General features: G+C 39.4%; 1 long non-coding RNA gene across 1 annotated transcript in view; it reads right to left on the bottom strand.

Annotated features, from left to right (window-relative positions):
- Positions 1-14,971: 14,971 nt before the first annotated feature.
- Positions 14,972-21,027, bottom strand: part of LOC126334971 (uncharacterized) — a 109,911-nt gene continuing 103,855 nt past the window's right edge. The window contains exon 5 of the long non-coding RNA XR_007564793.1: positions 14,972-15,424. This is a non-coding gene — a long non-coding RNA (uncharacterized LOC126334971). The remainder of the gene's footprint in view (positions 15,425-21,027) is intronic.

The raw sequence follows: 21,027 nt of genomic DNA, 5'->3' as shown, positions 1-21,027 counted from the left end.
CAATCAGTGCAGTAAACAGTGACCACCTACCGATGGATGAGACTCCGCTGTGTGCTCCTCCTACTTCTGAAACAGCACTGGACCTTACACTAAACTTCCAGGTATTGCTCAAGGAGATAGAACCGTGACTACTGCATACACCAACCTCCACAGAACAAATGTCAGCTAACAAACACTTCCACAACCACTGCTCTGAGTTCACGGCACAACTACACATCACATGGCAAGAGATGTCATCATGCTAGTAACAATGAGAGCCACCCGCCTGATTTGCCGCCAGGCCCTCAGAACCACAGGTCAGTCCAGTGCCTCTTACTTCTGGTGATGATGCTCCCATGAGCGGGCCATCCAAAAAAAGTGATACTTCTCCACCACATCAGCCCCTTAAAAAGATTAACATCATACATGATGATACTGTACACAGAATTAAAACTACTCCTGGTCCACCAGTCTGATGACGGTCCCACCGCCTTCCCCCTCACAAACTAAAGGTGCCAATGACACAATTGAGGTACTGTTATGTGAGGGCACTTCAGGCCATCAGACCGTGCATCGGCCTCACCAATTACTATGAGAATGAAAAAATATAAAATGTAGCCCTGTGCGGGGACTATACACATTTGAGCATGCGCACTACCATTGATAGTTACCCCATGCCTAATATTAAGGACTGGCTGGTGCAACCATCTTTAGTGTGATCGACTGCAAAAGAACTTATTCTGAGATCCGAATGGCCAAGGAGGGCATTCTGAAGATGGTAATAACTACACCATTGAGCCTATTTGAATTCTTCTTTATGCCTTTCAGACTAAAGAACACAGTCCAGACTTGGCAATGGTTCATTGACGGCTTATTTTTTTTTACCATGCCCTTTTGCTATTGTTACTTGTATGATGTAATTATCTTCTCAGAAACAGCTCAAGATCATGACAAACACCTTCAAGTGTTATTCAACAGAACATGGTGTTCTGGTCAATAAGGACAATTGCCAACTCTGGCAATAATGTGTTACATTCATAGGCCACCTCGTTTGCTTCGGGCATCTGGCCCACCCCGGAAAATATAGACCAAATCCGCAACTTACCACTCCCAACAGACTCTCAAGAGTTGTGACATTTTTTAGGTGTAATTAATTTTTACCAACACAACGTCTGCTCCTCACAGAGTCACTCTGCAGCAAGAAAATGTCAGGCAAACATAAGTTCACTTGGACTGCTGATATGCAGGCAGCTTTCAAGAACATCAAAACCGAATTCACTCAGACCACCACCCTGGCATTCCCTTCATTAGACACCCATATGCTTATAATGGCCGATGCCAGTGACCATGCAACTGGGGCAGTACAACAACAGGAAGTCACTGGTGCAACCCAACCCCTACAGTTTTTCCCATGGAAACTTATAGACTCCCAGAAAATGTGGTCAACCTTTGACCATGAGCTTTTGGCAATACAAGGTGGTTTATACACCCCAAATGACATCGAGGGCTGGCCACTTACTAGCTACACAGTTCACCGCCCTCTGGCTGGCACTATTAAAAAACTGCCAGCCAATACCTCCCCTCAATGATTGTGCCACCTTGACTTGATTTCACAATATACTATGGACATCTGTTATGTACGGGGAGCAAAAAACACTGTGGCTGGCTACCTCTTAAGACTCACTACCAAATCGGCATGCCCTGACTTCAACCAATTAGCAGAAGCACAAGCAGCTGACACCGACCTTCGAAACCTGCTATCTCGACATACAATGGGCCTCCAGCTCAAGCAGTGCACCATCGTAGGCATGACCAAACTAGTTCGGTGCAATGTATCACATGGTAGGCAATGACCAGTCATCCCACAGAACTTCAGAAAAACAGTTTTCAGACTCCTCCACAACTTGCTTCACTCTGGAGTATGCCCGACACTCAAACTCATGATGGGACATTTTGCTTGGATGAACATCAAATGGAACTGCATTACGTAGATGAGAGCCTCCATCCAATGCCAACAGGCCAAGACAGGATGTCATGCCTAACTGGCCTTCAGGAAATTCATATCCTGAAGGGCCATTTACAACATGTCCACATACACCTGGTGGGGCACTCCGAGATTCAAATGGATTCATCTTGTCAGCCATAGACAGATGTGTGGAGATCACACCTCTGACTGATATCTTGGCCAACACTGTCATCCGAGCTTTCATCACACTATGGATTGCACGCTTTGTCTTCCCAGAGTCCATGACAATTCACCAGGGCTGGCAGTTTGAGTTGGCCCTGCTCTCTGAGCTCTGCCGCCTCTGTGGGTCCCACAGTTCCACATGATGACCTACCATCCTCAATCCAAGGAACTTGTGGAACAGTGGCATCCTACCCTGAAGACAGAGCTCATTTGCCATGACCAGAAGCAGTCTGAGACCCTACCCTATGGTGGGATTTTGAACTGTAACATTTCTCTCACCACGATGGGCCATAGTGCTTATCACTTCATTTCCCATACTCTCCACTGAGATGACACAAAAAGAGTAGAACAAGCTATACTGCTATTTGCTTATGGCAGAAAAATAAGGTCTGACATGCTGGATTTATGCGATTTCACCATATTCAACAGTTTTCAGTTTCTTTCAACAGGTTATCAATTTTTGTTAATTTTTAGATGAAAATAAAATTAAAATACTCTTAAAACTGCTTGCTTGTAGATGTGACTTATTGTGGTCAGGAAGTTTCATATCAGCAGACCCTCCGCTGCAGAGTGAAAATTTCATTCTGGAAACATCCCCCAGGCTGTGGCTAAGCCATGTCTCTGCAATATTCTTTCTTTCAGGAGTGCTAGTTCTGCAAGGTTTGCAGAAGAGCTTCTGTTAAGTTTGGAAGGTAGGAGATGAGGTACTGGCAGAAGTAAAGCTGTGAGGACGGGGTGTGAGTCATTCTTGGGTAGCTCTGTGGTAGAGCACTTGCCTGCGAAAGGCAAAGGTCCCGAGTTCGAATCTCGGTCTGACACACAGTTTTAATCTGCCAGGAAGTTTCATATCAGCACACACTCCGCTGCAGAGTGAAAATCTCATTCTGGAAATTTTGTTTTTGATTTATGTTTCATTTCAGTAATAGTACCAAAGGATGCTGATCCTTACCACAATAAGTCACATCTACAAGCAAGCAGTTTTAAGAGTATTTTAATTTTATGTGTTCCACATAAGCAAGAGTTCGAGTCTCAGTCTAGCACACAGTTTTAATCTGCCAGGAAGTTTCAAAAACAAAATTATTTATTTAGGTATACCAAACTATAAGATAGCTTTGTGGCCTGCCCTCTTCCCACACATGACAGGCCCTGTGGGCATGGTAATTACAACCATGTATAAGGGGTGATTAAAAAGTTTCCATCTGAGGACAATGCTGCAGTGAATATGCAATGTAGCACAACTCCAATGCAGGTATATACGAACCAACATATAGGATAGGGATTAGTGTGGCATTTATGTCTTTCCGACATGCTAAAATGTGAAGTATGGCAAGATTATTAACAAATGCATCCAAACAGTACAAACACACTGTTATTTTTTCTTTGCTGCCAAAGGGCAGACATCTGTAGACATCCATCATAGAAGAAGAACATGCATGGAGTAGCATGTCTGGCGAAAACCACCATTGTGGAATGGTGCAGCAATTTTCATGCTGGTCATGATTCAGCACCAACCTATCAGAACTCCGGAGATGGGAACTTGCCCTTCAACATATTCTCTCTTCCCGTTACCCACCAGGCCTCAACCTCCACTAATTTCAAGTTGCTTCCCCTCATACCTCACCTGTCATTCAACAACATCTTTGCCTCTGTACTTCCGCCTCGACTGACATCTCTGCCCAACCTCTTTTCATTTACATATGTCTGCCTGTGTGTATATGTGCGGATGGATATGTGTGTGTGTGTGTGTGTGTGTGTGTGTGTGTGTGTGTGTGTGTGTGTGTGTGTGGGTATATACCTGTCCTTTTTTCCCCCAAAGGTAAGTCTTTCCGCTCCCGGGATTGGAATGACTCCTTACCCTCTCCCTTAACCCACATCCTTTTGTCTTTACCTCTCCTTCCCTCTTTCCTGATGAAGCAACCTTGGGTTGCGAAAGCTCAAAATTTGTGTGTGTGTGTGTGTGTGTGTGTGTGTGTGTGTGTGTGTGTGTGTGTGTGTGTGTGTGTGTGGTTTTATTGTTTTTATTGTCTCTATCAACATACCAACTTACATAAGTTACAGCTTCTTTGTTTTTAGATATAATAACATATTTACTCTTTTATGATATAAATCACAAGCCAAGTGTTTTTGATGAATTGTGATCAATAGCCAAAGTACCCAGAAAAAATGTGAAGCAAACAATTTTTTGTTAATCTTATATTATGCATACTTGTCATTTATATGTGTCAAAGTACATGAATGTGTCAATGTATATGAATAAACTGTCAAAACTTTACATACCCAAAGAATTGATTTTATATAAGCAGCACACCTTTCTGTTGCAGAAAAAAGAAGGGAACCAGCAGAAAAATGCTCATTTTGGAGCACAGAAAATGTGAACATATTCCTCTTTAAAAGACTCTGACAGAGAAGTGGGGAAATGTCACTTCAGATGAACTAGACATTCAAACACAATCTCGGTCACACTAAGTACTGCAAACCCCTTCTTGCTATCCCTGTGACAAAATGTTTTAAAACTTCCTCAGATTCTGTTCATTGTTTAACCTCCATCGAAACAAACACATGCACAGTGATTGGTCAGTGACCCTAGGATACAGCCACTGGGTGTTGGTACGCTATCGGAAATAGGTCCAACTTACATGCTATTGTTATACCACTATGAATGAAAATCTGAAACACTCTAAAGTCTAAAATTTTAAAATACTTCAAGTTTTGGTAGTCACTATTTTATTTAAGCCTTGGTTCTTTTACTTCAAGTGTTAGTGATCCCAGACACCGTACTTCCACTTCATAGATATCAACAGAAGTCACTGTAAGTTCTTGATGCTAAGTTGCCATCTGATCTCTGAGGAGTGTGAGGTGTGGAGAAATCAGGAAGGAGAACTTTGTCACTATGTTAATGAGGGATGTAAGATGGAGAATATTATCCATGTCCTACACAATAATGCCACTTTAGGCATTCATGTGCACTCATAATCAGCAGCGATGATGTAAATTACACACAGAACTAACAGTGTCCTGTTAAAGAATATCATAGACTTCTTCATGATGAAACACTCTCATTATTGCTTCACTACAGTTGAGCCTCTTAACACATGTCATTTTCTTGCTTTTAACGAGAAAATGGGTGAATTGTAATCTAATCTAGACCTCAGGCTACACTACATATCAGTCTGCCACCACAGAAAGTTTTTCAACTGTTAGGTTCGTTGGTAGCTAGCTACCAAAACTTTGCATTTTTACCTAACCTAAACCACAGTTTCTGTTACAGATCAATCTGTCACCATAGAAAGCTTTTCTGCTTTCGCATTCATTGGATTTGCTACAGATCAGTGTGTCACCGCAGAAATCTTTCCTGCTGTCAGATTCATTGGCTTTGTCAGCTCACAACCAAACTGCTGGATTACAACCTAACCTAAACCTCAGGTATGTTACAGGTTAGTGTGTCACTACAGAAATCTCTACTGCTATCCGACTTGTTGGCTTCACCAGCTTACAAAGAAAAACTGTTGCATTCCAACCTAACCTAGGCCTCTTGCTGTGCTGCAGATTAGTCTATCACCTCCATTATTGTGACATTAAGCTGTTCTGTTGATTCATGAGGTATCTACTTTCTCGGAAATTCTGGACTTCTTCCATAATGCTAAAAAAAATACATCTCTCTTTTCACTCTTCCTCCCTCTTGACATGTGCTCAATTGCCATCTGCTGGTTGCAAACACTAACATCAAACAATCACCAACTTCAGCGCACAAGTCACTGTCAGACAAAACTGTATAGAAGCGGAAGTTATAATAATAGGGTATACACCAGTACTTACCAATAGCAGATTAATATCCCCAATAGGGTCACATCCAAGAAATCAAAGCCATATATGAACTCCAAAAAACATCCTAATACTTCAAAACCAAACTTGAAACAAAATTAACTGCAAAAATTAAAATAAAAAAACAAAAAATGCATCTCCATTCCAAAATAGAAACTTAACTCTCTTTATTTGACACTCACACCCTCACCACACCTTCCAAAAAGACCTCAAACAAGCACAAATTTTGTGGAAGATTCTTCCTCCAGACATACTAATCTAAATGATTTTATAATAGTGTTTTTTTGTTCCTTAATTAAAACAGAATGATTTACAGCCAAATGTATGCACACAATTTTGTCTAATCCGTTATAACTAGTCTGCTCAACTGACATAATTATTGACCCATCTGCTGTATAACTTTTTACTAACTTAAACATAGTACAAGCTATCCTCTCTTTAAATACCTTAAAAATCACGCCTGGAGAAGAGTGATTCCCTCAAACAACTGCCCCACATGCCCATGGTCCAAAAACATAATGCTCTCTCTCATCCTTTTTTCATTTTTTGAAATTGCAATTTGTCAATTTCTACAACAAACCCCATCCCACCAATTATGCCCCCTCTCATAACAAAATCTGAAATAACTTTCTGGCAAAATGAATACCAGTCTATAACAGTTTTATGGTCTGTTTCTGTCGCATAAGCAGGAAGCCAAATAGGAGATTTTTTTAAAGAAAAAAGATTGTAAGAAAATACTTTTCATAGGAAGCCTTGATATCTTAAACCATGTTCCTCTTGGAATAGACCACCACAAATGACATTTTGCACAGTGCCACATATACAAATCGCTCATGCATTTCTTCGAAACCTTGGACAATGTCATGTCATTGCCACAAACACTACACTTACAATAGCAAGCCATTAGATTGTACTGTCTGGCAAGACTAATGACACCCATTGGCTCCTTCAGTTCATCATCCAATTTCACAACATTGAGGAATATGTTGGATTCCCATTCCCACTATTTTCCACATCTTCAAAATATGAAGCAGAACTTTGCCCCACGATCACCTCCATATTTCATGATGCTAATAATAATTGAAAAGTAATTTCAAATCCCATGAAAAGATTAAAAAATTACTTTCTATATAAACCAATGAGATTAATATTAATAGGATGTAAGGCTACACAGAAATTCAATTCAAGATACGCATCAAAATGTGACATCATAGCAGCCATTACATCACAGGGCAAAGCCAACAGCTATTATCAAACATTCCTCTAGACTTGCCCCATCCAATAGCTACACCATCTCCATTGCCATTCAGTTAACATTCACATACAGAGAAACCCCATGTGCAACACAAATGTCCCACCTTATAAAACTACATTAAATAAATTTTCTTCAGCAGTTGATGATCATCATCAATTGGTCCTAAATACATTGTGGTACACACAACTCCAACAAAGTATCATCTTGCACTAAACCAGATATTTCTGATTGGATAGTGTTGAAGTGTTTTACTTTCCTGTCTGAAGTTTTATGTAAATGCTGGCTCACTCCTTGTAGCTGAAGCTGAGTCAGAACACTTCCTGATATCTGTCAGTCGAAATAACATCTGACATATTTATCTTTTTATTTTAATTTGGCCGTTGTAGCTGATTCTCTTCAAGTAGAGGTCCTGCTACTCAGTCCCTTTGAAATCCCATGTGTAGCCAAGGAAAGGTTTGACTTCTTTAAGTTCTGCAGCTGTTATTGGAGCAAATGGTTCAAATGGCTCTGAGCACTATGCGACTTAACTGCTGAGGTCATCAGTCGCCTAGAACTTAGAACTAATTAAACCTAACTAACCTAAGGACATCACACACATCCATTCCCGAGGCAGGATTTGAACCTGCGACCGGAGCGGTCGCTCGGCTCCAGACTGTAGTGCCTAGAACCATTATTGGAGCAAAAGAAGATAACTTCCACTCATATCACAAGAAAGCACGTCCACTGTTTTCCTTTCGCAAACAGATATTTCTTTAAGTGGTACAGATCATTAGTGTAACTCATGAATTTGAATAGAACACGCCTTTATATGACATACACCTTCAAGGCACAACATAACAAAACAGATTACAATATATTTCATTTGACACAAAACTATCTTGTCTTTTCTTTTCATTCTTGGAGAGTGTGGTTGCTCTTTGACAATCAAGCCACCACCAAGTCGCGATGCAAAAATGTAAAACACCCCACCCACAGCAGGTGAAGCCCTTTATTTGTCACTGCTTCTTGATGTTTTCTCATATTCCACACCTCTCATTTGATGTCAGCACATAAGAAAACAAACACCTGTGCATAGTATATGTTCTACAACTTACTCGCTAGTTAATATTATTCTGTCACTATCATGTTTCCTTGTACTACACAACAAGTGGAAATGTTGTTTGCCACAATGGCACGTAACACTTCAATGTGCACTACAGTACCCTAAATATCACTCTCCTAGGGACCCAGAATACAAAATGAGATCACTTAACAGCACACACAGAAGCATTTAGACCATTGTTCTTCCCAAACTCCATATGTCAACAGAACAGTAAGGAATCATGGCACCATTTTAAGTATTATCTACTATGTGCTCCACATCAATTTGCAGAGTTTGGATTTAGATATAGAGCATGCGACAATCAGTAAACACCCATCTCCAGTTCTTTAAAGAATCAAATATGCCAGTATAAAACATCATTTCTCCTTATTTGTAGTACAGTGATATAATTTTGCAGGTACATTAGTGGTATATGTGGATTCTGTCTTCAAAATGTGTTGCAAATAGAACTAGTAGTAAAGAAGTAATAAATTAAAATGTCATACCTGATGTTGCCGTTTTAATGCACAAACAGAACTTTTTTCCTACCATCATTTTGTAAAGTTAGTTTGTGTCATCAGTTGTAAATGAGAATCTCCATTTATTTTAAAGATATAGTTATGGTACACACACAATCACTCTACTCATACTAGTGATAACATTCATTTAACAAGTCATAGAGTCAGTAAATAAAATAGCAGTGTGAGGCACATCATGTTATTAATTTCTCTGCCCAGTCAAAGTAATTAGAACTCATTCAGGGAGAACATTCTTAAATACTGGACACAAACAGTCTGGGTAATTTTCACATTGTGGGTTATGCTGCCTCAAGATATATACAAAGTTTCTAATTGCAATACTCAATCTATTACGTGAAACCTTTAACATAAGACTATAGCTATTAATGAACTGACAATGACAGCAATTTAAATTTTTAAATTTGGTCAATAACTGTATGAAACATTGAAAATCAAATCTGGAAACCATTAGATAGGCTACCTGCAACTGGAAACATGCCTCAGGTTAGCCGTTTAATAAATATGGATGTGCCATTCCTCTGCAGACTGTCATCTTGCTGTTAAGTCAAACAATAGCTTGCAGCCGGAGGATGAGGACTGGCTGGTGGAGATGGGCAACAGGTTGTGGTCAGTCAAACCAACTGTTCAGTCTTAGCATACCTTACACCAGATACTCAGTGGGTTGCCAGACTAACTGTAAGATACCTGTGGCAGAAGATCACACCTACCTTCATATAGTTATTTTCAGCATTGCATTTACAAACAGGCCATCTACACTGCAGCCTAGTGACTTTGCCACAAAGGTGCCTGCACCACAAAAATTTAACATATAGAAAATTTCTTTTCATTAATACCATACTATAAATGTAAAAGGTGTAGATGTGGATGTAATTATTTTGTATGGCTTATTTCAGCTGTTTCAGATGACAGTTAGTGTGAATTAAGTTAGCATATACATTGCAAAATTCCTCAAATTCCCAATGGTACCATGATACTTCAATAGGCAAAGCCACTAAGACTTTTAAAAGAATGGTTGCCAGTTTGAAAATTAAATTCAAGTATCACTATAATAAAAATTTATGTTAAATTTGCCATAAGTTGGTCTCCATACATCAAGCAGCTAAATAAAAATAATGCTGGAGCAGTAGACTAGTGATGTTCTTCCTGAATAAGTTTTAATTATTTTTGACTGGGCAAAGAAATTAATTACAAGTTGCCTATGTCCCTCACACTGTCATGGCATTTACTAAGTCTCTGGCTTGTTATATGAATGTTCTCATTAGTATGGGTATAGTAATCGCGCATACAATTATATCTTCCAAATAGGTAGAGATTCTTATTTACTCATGATTCAGTCTCTAAGACTGGGGAAAGTCAATATTCCCAGTTCCTTGAAAATTGGCTTAGTCATTGCATGAGGTGGTGACTGTGTTGTGACTAGCCGATCATTCAAAGTGCCATCGCACAATTACGCGCGTCCTCTACATGTGGCACTGTCTGCCAGCCATGCAGCAGCCACACCACCTAAGCGGCCAGCCAGGCAGCGGCCACTAGATTTGTACTCAGTGCTCATTCGAATGTTACCGTGTTCACATGTCTTGCTTTGTCAACTTGCTCAGTGACTTATATGTGTTGTGTCATTTTGAAATATATGTGTTCAACTTGACGTTATAACAGACTGTGTCATAATCATCACTATCTGTTTTTTCCATGACAAATATTTTCTTGTATGTTGACCAATGGAAAGAAATGCCATATGAAAGGAATGCACTGGCCAGAGAAATGTACACAGTTCCTATGGTACTCAACTGAAACTTTCAATTCAGTTCTCTACAACCATATGAGAGACGGCCTAATTTGCTTAGCCATTTGTGTCTGTGAATATTTCTTTGTAGTATGTTATCCATCCAAACTCAAGGAATTTACTCTTAGTATACTATTCAATAGTTTTATTTTCAAATAACTATTGGTTCTTTAGATGATTTATGGTTACTTCATGGGCAGAAGTTCATATGAGAAAATTTACTGATTTATTGATTCATCCTATAAATCTTTCCAGATTGTGGGATACAGAAAACACACACACACACACACACACACACACGAATTTTAGCTTTTTCCACAAAGGTTCTTGCAGTAGCCGCACTGTCTTGTTTCAAGTCTTCTGTATTTTAAATGATCTAGAAATTCTGCTACTGAATAGAAGCAATGATGAAGAGATTAGCCAATTCAAGAGCCCTTCACTGCTATTGACTACATGAGAGAAATGTTATAAGAGAGGTGGTTTCCATTAACCATGTGTTGCCATAAAAGTCTAAGAACCACTAGATCACTGAAGAGTTTTCTGCAAGATGTTTCATTGTAGACATTACAAAATAAACTTACTGCATACTTCTCTAGAATAAACACTTTTTTGACCTTAGTTTTACAGATTCAAAATGTTATGGTATATGACAGCATTGAGTGAAAGTATGCTAGCAATCCTATCTGCAGAGAACCTAACTTATCCACATACTGGTGCCACCTCGATTTGTAATCCATCTGGTTGCTTAGGAATTTCACACATGTAGTTTTATCCAGTGTGTTCCCTTTGATCTCTGCTACTGGTGACTGTAAGTTGTCTTTAATGTTTTGAATTGCATAATATGAGTCTTTGTAAAATAAGGGTTAATTTGGTTACTATAAATGAATTTTATGATTTTTCATTTATTATGCTGGCTCAGTTTGATTTGGGTCCTTCATCCATATACTTGTGTTGCTAGCAAACATTACAGTTATGATCGGGCCTTCAATGAAAGTAGTCCTATTCCTATGGTATCATCTGTTACTTTGGGCCTCTGTTTTGCATTATTAATACACTGCCTGCCAAAAGGTGAAGCATCCAGGAGGAGAGGAGGAAACAAAATGAAACTTCATGGATTAAGAGGATATGGGATTATGTTAGTAATTAAAAATAAGTTAAATTTACAAAGAACTTGGCAGTATGAGGACACTTATCAGTATGGCATTGCACTCCCTCTGGCCTGGTCTTACGTACTGATTTTGATGGGAAAGGTGTCATACAGCTGTCGTATCCTTTCCTGAGGCACATCAGTCCACAACTGTTGCAACTGGTCCTTGATATCCTGGATACAGGCAATGGGATGGTGTTGGTATCTCAGGATTCACGTTCTATTCGGGACAGATATGGGGATCTTGCTCGCCATGGGAGTACCTCAACACAATACAGACAGTAAAAGAGTAGATGAGCATCCTGTTAAAAACTGACTTATGATATTGTCGCTTGAGAGGAAACACATGAGGCCGCATGAATTTTGTGACATACTATTGTGTAATCAGCATTTACTCAATCACTACCAGTCATGACCTGAAGTTGTACCTGATGACTCCCAGTATCATTGCCCTAGGAAAAAAGAAGGACTCGTTTGGAAGGAAGAAAGAGTAGAATTTAGTGTCAGTAGTTCAGTCATTAGAGATGAAGCACAAGCTCAATTTACAAAAGGATGAGAAAGGAAATTGGCCATGCCCTTTTTTTAAAAAGAACATCCTGGCATCCATGCTACCCTGCTTTGTCATGACCCTAGAGTAACACACCTGCACCTCTGCAAAACATCATTAGAAGGGGACCTCTCACCAGATCACCCCCATACTTGCTGACAATGGTCATCTGGGTAAATGCAGAACCATGATTCATCACTGATCAAATTGTGACATCCATGCTTCCTGCTCATATAACCAATCCAAATGGAGCTATTTGTGTTGTGGTGTTAATGGTAACCTACATAGTAGACAGTAATTCTTTAAGCTGGCTGCTGCTAGTCTCTGACAAATGGTGCTGGATGACAAACAATGTCACATGGAATCCTGAACTTTATTCTTAGATGGCAACATGAATGTAAAGGATTATAACGTGCTTAGTACTCAATGTGGTGATCCTCCCTTGTGGTTGTCAGATGTGGTCAACCTGAATCTTGATGATGAGGATGTCTGTCCTCACATTTCCATGCAATCCAGTATCAAAGGACTGTCACATCTGAATGCCCCCCAAAGCCAGATACTTACGATTCCATAAGCTGGTCAAATGAAGACACACAATGCACCCCCCTGATAGCACTGTCTTGCAAGAGTAGTGGCTTCTCCAAGTCCTTCAGTGATCATTCAACACCTGACACTGTTCATGCCCCATATATACCCTACCAGGGTTGAATATATTAAAAACAAAGATTCCAAGACTTACCAAATGGGAAAGCGCCGGCAGACAGGCACATGAACAAAACACACACATAGAATTACTAGCTTTCGCAACCGATGATTGCTTCTTCAGGAAGGAGAGGGAAAGACGAAAGGATGTGGGTTTTAAGGGAGAGGGTAAGGAGTCATTCCAATCCCGGGAGCGGAAAGACTTCCCTTAGGGGAAAAAAAGGACAGATGTACACTCGCACACACACACACACACACACACACACACACATATCCATCCGCACATACACAGACACAAGCAGACATATTTAAAGGCAAAGAGTCATTGCCTTTAAATATGTCTGCTTGTGTCTGTGTATGTGCGGATGGATATGTGTGTGTGTGTGCGAGTGTACATCTGTCCTTTTTTTCCCCTAAGGGAAGTCTTTCCGCTTCCGGGATTGGAATGACTCCTTACCCTCTCCCTTAAAACCCACATCCTTTCGTCTTTCCCTCTCCTTCCTGAAGAAGCAAACATCGGTTGCGAAAGCTAGTAATTCTGTGTGTGTGTTTGTGTGTTTTGTTCATGTGCCTGTCTGCCGGCACTTTCCCGCTTGGTAAGTCTTGGAATCTTTGTTTTTAATATATTTTTCCCATGTGGAAGTTTCTTTCTATTTTATTTACTACCAGGGTTGATAACAACACTAAACATAGACAGCACTAATGCAATCTGGTAGCCATTCTATACATCACAGAGAACTGCAGCTCTAATCAGTTAGATGTCAGTGGATGGTACATTCATGTATGAAGTTACATTGAGATCCAACCATGTCTTCTTTCTGGCTCCTTCACTTCTTTTATAAGGCAGTGTTTATGACTGTCATACAAGGGAATACCTGTAATACCATAACATTTTATTTTACATAGAGACTTTTATTGTGTGGTAACTTAAGGCATTTTTTCCCAATTCCACAAGAACTGGATTTGTCAGATCATTACTGTTTTCCAGTTGAGAAGTCTTTAAAGAAGTCAAAAGGTTATTTTTAGAAAGATGGTTTAATATTTGTGTAAGCTGTCTTCTCAAAAATGTTTGAGAATGAGTGAAGGAGGGAGATGCATCTATAATTTGAGATCTCTTTCTGATCTCCACTTTTATAAATGGGTGTTATTAACATGTATTTCAGTCTTCAGGAAATACACCTTGACTATAAGTTACAAAGACAACTCACAATACAAGGTTTTTGTACTTTTATTGAAATAGTTATTATTTTTCTGTGACCTGATAACTTTTGTGATCTCATTTACAGTTTATTTGCTAGAACTGATGTCTCCTGATGGAGTATGAAGTATCTGTCTAAGTCCTTGTATAAGGCCCATTTTGATTTGATTTGACTGTCAGTGATCTGAGTACAACACAATCTGTTTTGCTGCTATTGTAATCAGGGCATTGAATAAAATTTATCTCATCATATTTATTCTTTAGTGCCTAATAACACTCTAAACTGCCTTTGTTTCGCTCTTGTAATTTTGAATTTTTTATGCATAGTACATGGTTCTTGACACTTATCTGTGATATGGTGAAGAATCTTGCAGTACTGTTTGTAGCACATCTTTTAGTGTTGATTGTTTAGAAACAAATTCTTTCTTCACTGGAATAAGACAATTTCATACCAAATGTTAATCATCCTCCTATTGCAGCTTCACTATAATTGTGGCAGACAGGGAGAGAGAGAGAGAGAGAGAGAGAGAGAGAGAGAGAGAGAGAGAGCTGAGGGATTCTGTATCATAGGTGCAATATTTTGTAGTTATATGCCTTCCACATTTGATTATGAAATTTGGAACACTTTTCTGTCATACATGTAGAATGTGATACTTAAAATAATGACTTCTCTTTCTACAAACAATACACTGAATGGAAAGATGACACAAAGATTATGGAGACACAAGTCTGAATATTTATGTTTCTTTATTCTTCAGAAATTGTAACAAATTTTGTACTTATGACTGAAGTGACAAGTTAAAGGGTTCATCAGCCAGCCAATCTCTCTAATGAGTTTCAAATGGCAGCATCATTGTAAACTTGGCTTCAGTCAACAGAACAAATTTACGTATCACATTTCTTCTCTTTGAGACAGCATTTTTATACAACAGTTGCAAAATTGTTTAACTATTGTAAAAATTCACAGAATATGAACTGACTTATTAAAAAAAACATTCTTCATTATTTAGCATAGGACTTGAAATTTTCATCCTTCAACTACATGAATTGTGAACTCCAATTATAGGCAATATTCCTTCAACTACATGAACTGTGAATTCTTCTAAATTACTGATCTCTTACTGTGTTGTAGTTTTAACTTCTGTTGCCTGAGGTTTGGTTATCTCCTTTGAAGTCTTGTTACCTGGATGAAAGACAAAGAGGAAGCACTTTTAAACAAAATACAAGTAGTGTACATGTTATTGTATCATCATAATACTGAATGAATACCACAATTACAATGCTACCATAGGTACAAACTAAAACAACAGTGGCAGAGTGTTAAACAATTGTAATTCAGTATTATATAAATCGGAGACGTTTTGGTTTGATATGGTGTACAGTGTTGAATAGATTACAGTCGACAGTATGCAAACAGCCATTGCATTAAATTTACAACAAACTATAAATGGCTTTTGGCTACACAATTTCATAACTGCTTAAATTTATGATGGAGTGGTTATACTCTAGCGAATATAAAAACACAAAACTTGTTTATCATTATACACTAATCAGCCTGAACATTATGACCACTGACCTACTATTGGTATTAACATAGCCAGGTGATAGCAGCATCAGCTGGCAATGAATGACAGCTAGTCAGACACATTAATAGTATCAGTGAGTGTGCTGTTTGTGTGTAGAATGGGGAAGGCACACAATCTATCTGAGTTTGACCAAGAGTACATTTTAACAGCCCAGAGGCTCAGCACGAGCATTTCAGAAGCTGCACAACTTGTTGGGTGTTCAAGAGTGCTTTGATGAGTGCCTTCAACATGTGCTGGAACCAAGGTGAAGCCACATCCAGATGCCATGGGGCTGGATGAACACTCCTCACTACACATGTCTCACATCATAGGCTGGGCAGACTGGTAAATCAGAAAAAGACATCTGTTTGGTGGGATGGAGACTATCTGGTGGCTCTGGGGAACATTCACATGAGCATCCATCAGTCCAGGGGAGCTCGTACAAGGCTCCATGATAGCCAAGGAGTACATCTACATCTACATTTATACTCCGCAAGCCACCCAACGGTGTGTGGCGGAGGGCACTTCACGTGCCACTGTCATTACCTCTCTTTCCTGTTCCAGTCTCGTATGGTTCGCGGAAAGAACGACTGTCTGAAAGCCACCGTGCGCACTCTAATCTCTCTGATTTTACATTCGTGATCTCCTCGGGAGGTATAAGTAGTGGGAAGCAATATATTCGATACCTCGTCCAGAAACGCACCCTTTTGAAACCTGGCGAGCAACCTACACCGTGATGCAGAGCGCCTCTCTTGCAGAGTTTGCCACTTGAGTTTGTTAAACATCTCCGTAACGCTATCACGGTTACCAAATAACCCTATGACGAAACGCGCTGCTCTTCTTTGGATCTTCTCTATCTCCTCCGTCAACCCGATCTGGTACGGATCCCACACTGATGAGCAATACTCAAGTATAGGTCGAACGAGTGTTTTGTAAGCCACCTCCTTTGTTGATGGACTACATTTTCTAAGGACTCTCCCAATGAATCTCAACCTGGTACCCACCTTACCAACAATTAATTTTATATGATCATTCCACTTCAAATCGTTCCGCACACATACTCCCAGATATTTTACAGAAGTAACTGCTACCAGTGTTTGTTCCGCTATCATATAATCATACAATAAAGGATCCTTCCTTCTATGTATTCGCAATACATTACATTTGTCTATGTTAAGGGTCAGTTGCCACTCCCTGCACCAAGTGCCTATCCGCTGCAGATCTTCCTGCATTTCGCTACAATTTTCTAATGCTGCAACTTCTCTGTATACTACAGCATCATCCGCGAAAAGCTGCATGGAACTTCCGAGACTATCTACTAGGTCATTTATATATATCGTGAAAAGCAATGGTCCCATAACACTCCCCTGTGGCACACCAGAGGTTACTTTAACGTCTGTAGACGTCTCTCCATTGATAACAACATGCTGTGTTCTGTTTGCTAAAAACTCTTCAATCTAGCCACACAGCTGGTCTGATATTCTGTACGCTCTTACTTTGTTTATCAGGCGACAGTGCGAAACTGTATTGAACGCCTTCCGGAAGTCACGAAAAATAGCATCTACCTGGGAGCCTGTATCTAATATTTTCTGGGTCTCATGAACAAATAAAGCGAGTTGGGTCTCACACAATCGCTGTTCCTGGAATCCATGTTGATTCCTACAGAGTAGATTCTGGGTTTCCAAAAACGACATGATACTCGAGCAAAAAACATGTTCTAAAATTCTACAACAGATCGACGTCAGAGATATAGGTCTATAGTTTTGCGCATCTTCTCGACGACCCTTCTTGAAGACTGGGACTACCAGTGCTCTTTTCCAATCATTTGGAACCTTCCGTTCCTCTAGAGACTTGCGGTACACGGCTGTTAGAAAGGGGGCAAGTTCTTTCGTGTACTCTGTGTAGAATCGAATTGGTATCCCGTCAGGTCCAGTGGACTTTCCTCTGTTGAGTGATTCCAGTTGCTTTTCTATTCCTTGTACACTTATTTCGATGTCAGCCATTTTTTCATTTGTGCGAGGATTTAGAGAAGGAACTGCAGAGCGGTCTTCCTTTGTGAAACAGCTTTGGAAAAAGGTGTTTAGTATTTCAGCTTTACATGTGTCATCCTCTGTTTCAGTGCCATCATCATCCCAGAGTGTCTGGATATGCTGTTTCGAGCCACTTACTGATTTAATGTAAGACCAGAATTTCCCAGGATTTTCTGTCAAGTCAGTACATAGAATTTTACTTTCGAATTCATTGAACGCGTCACACGTAGCCCTCCTTATGCTAACTTTGACATCGTTTAGCTTCTATTTGTCTGAGAGGTTTTGGCTGCGTTTAAACTTGGAGTGAAGCTCTCTTTGCTTTCACAGTAGTTTCCTAAATTTGTTGTTGTACCACGGTGGGTTTATCCCGTCCCTCACAGTTTTACTCAGCAGGTACCTGTCTAAAACGCATTTTACGATTGCCTTGAACTTTTTCCATAAACACTCAACATTGTCAGTGTCGGAACAGAAATTATCGTTTTGATCTGTTAGGTAGTCTGAAATCTGCCTTCTATTACTCTTGCTAAACAGATAAACCTTCCTCCCTTTTTTTATATTCCTATTAACTTCCACATTCAGGGATGCTGCAACGGCCTTATGATCACTGATTCCCTGTTCTGCACATAAGAGTCGAAAAGTTTGGGTCTGTTTGTTATCAGTCGGTCCAAGATGTTATCTCCACGAGTCGGTGGTTCTAGACCAGTACACCCTCTCATGACAATTGTGTTTCCTGATGGCAGTGGCATTTTGAACAAGATAATGCACCATGCCACAAGGCCAGGAGTGTGATGGAGTGGTTTAAGAAACACAGTGGCAAGTTACAGTTGAAGTGCTGGCCTCCCAACTTGCCAGATCTGAACCCGATCAACCACATCTGAGCTGCAATTGAGTGTAGCATCAGAACTCATCATCCTGCTCCCCAGAATTTATGGTGATTAGGTGACTTTTGTGTGTGCAGATGTGTTACTAACTCCCACCAGTGACCTACCAAGATCTTATTGCTTCCATGTTATGATGTGTTGTCACTTATCCATGCCAAAGGTGGACGTACTCACTGTTAAATAGGTGGTCATAATATTAGGGCTGATCAGTGTAAGTATTATTGGTAAATATTACCAATATCATTTGTAGACAGTAAGTATTATAGGCACAGACAAGTTTGGATAGTAAAAAAAGAAAAATCAGTAAAATCAGCAAATAAAAACATGTATGTGTAAAAATTGTTTTGAAAAAATACTATTCAGATGGAAATCCCATAAGCTATTCATCTAAATGTTCTGTAAGTTTTTGAGGTAACTGTACCACTTATGAGAGAGCTTTCCTGCCTGACACCACTTTGCATAAGTAGTTACATGATTTAAATCAAAAAACATAAATACTGTATCAAAAATAATTTTATATTCAACCATACACATACTCATTACAAAGACAAACGAATTTTTTTTTTACTTTTCTTTTCCTTTGATAGCTGATCCTTGTAGATTTTTATGAGATGAATCCATATCTAGCCTTAGTTTTTTGTATCACCCAGAGTTTTCGAGCAATACACTTTTTATTATATAGTATAAAAATCCTATGCTATATGGTAAATGGGGAAATTAATGAAACACTTTGTTACAACATAAGCATGGCTTGTATTTACAGTAAGCTGCTTAAAACAATGATATGTGTTAATAGAGGTTTCACTTGTCTGCTGGAATTGGTTTGTATTTTCTTTCTCTTTTTTCTTTGAAGCTTCTTGTGTAGCTTTTTCTACAATGAGTCGCTTGCTGAACTATTCGGCGAAGTGACCAACAGTAGTCCCCCATCATGTTGGTGTTCCAGTGGCCTTGGTAGCATTTTTCCATCACTTTAATGTCCTGGTAAAAATGATCTCCTTTCTCCTCACTAACATCTCCCATATTATCTGGGAAGTAATCAAGGTGACTGTTCAAAAAGTTAACTTTCAGGCTCATTAAACATCCTAAAGTTTTAAACTTCTTTAACATTGTAGCTATAATAGAAACATATTCTTGGTCTTTTTCATGTCCTAAGAACTTTTTAATGACTTGCTTGAATGATACACATGCTTCTTTCTCATTTAAGGTCATTGTAGATTCAAAGTTAACATAAAACATCAATTTTCAAATGTCAGGTCCGACAAAGATGCCTTCTGAAAGGAGTGGAAGCTTTTGGTAGAGATACTTAAAACATGGCCCATCTTTAGACAAATCCTTTACAAACTGTTTCATTAGGGCTAACTTTATATGTAGAGATGGTAGGACTATGTTTTTTGGATCTACAAGGTTTTTGCGTAGAATGTTCATGTTGTTGTTGTTGTTGTTGTGGTCTTCAGTCCTGAGACTGGTTTGATGCAGCTCTCCATGCTACTCTATCCTGTACAAGCTTCTTCATCTCCGAGTACTTACTGCTACCTACAGCCTTCTGAGTCTGCTTAGTTTATTCAGCTCTTGATCTCCCTCCATGATTTTTACCCTCCATGCTGCCCTCCAATGCTAAATTTATGATCCCTTGATACCTGAGAACATGTCCTACCAACCGGTCCCTTCTTCTTTTCAAGTTGAGCCACAAACTCTTCTTCTCCCCAATTCTATTCAATACCTCCTCATTAGTTATGTGATCTACCCATCTAATCTTCAACATTCTTCTGTAGCACCACATTTCGAAACCTTCTATTCTCCTCTTGTCCAAACTACTTATCATTCATGTTTCTCTTCCATACATGGCTACACTCCATACAAATACTTTCAGAAATGACTTCCTGACACTTAAATCTATACTCGATGTTAACAAATTTCTCTTCTTCAGAGGTCTCGCGGTTAAGACACTCAGTCCGGAACCGCGCGACTGCTACGGTCCCAGGTTCGAATCCTGCCTCGGGCATGGATGTGTGTGATGTCCTTAAGTTAGTTAGGTTAGGTTAGTTAGGTTTAAGTAGTTCTAAGTTCTAGGGGACTGATGACCACAGATGTTAAGTCCCATAGTGCTCAGAGCCATTTGAACCATTTTTGTCTTCTTCAGAAACGCTTTCCTTGCCATTGCCAGTCTACATTTTATATCCTCTCTACTTTGACCATTGTCAGTTATTTTGCTTGTCAAATAGCAAAACTCATTTACTTCTTTAAGTATCTCATTTCCTAATCTAATACCCTCAGCATCACCTGACTTAATTCGACTACATTCCATTATCC

Source organism: Schistocerca gregaria, chromosome 2 (assembly GCF_023897955.1).
Source record: "Schistocerca gregaria isolate iqSchGreg1 chromosome 2, iqSchGreg1.2, whole genome shotgun sequence".
NCBI classification, from domain to species: domain Eukaryota; kingdom Metazoa; phylum Arthropoda; class Insecta; order Orthoptera; family Acrididae; genus Schistocerca; species Schistocerca gregaria.
This window is presented reverse-complemented; position numbering and strand designations above follow the sequence as displayed.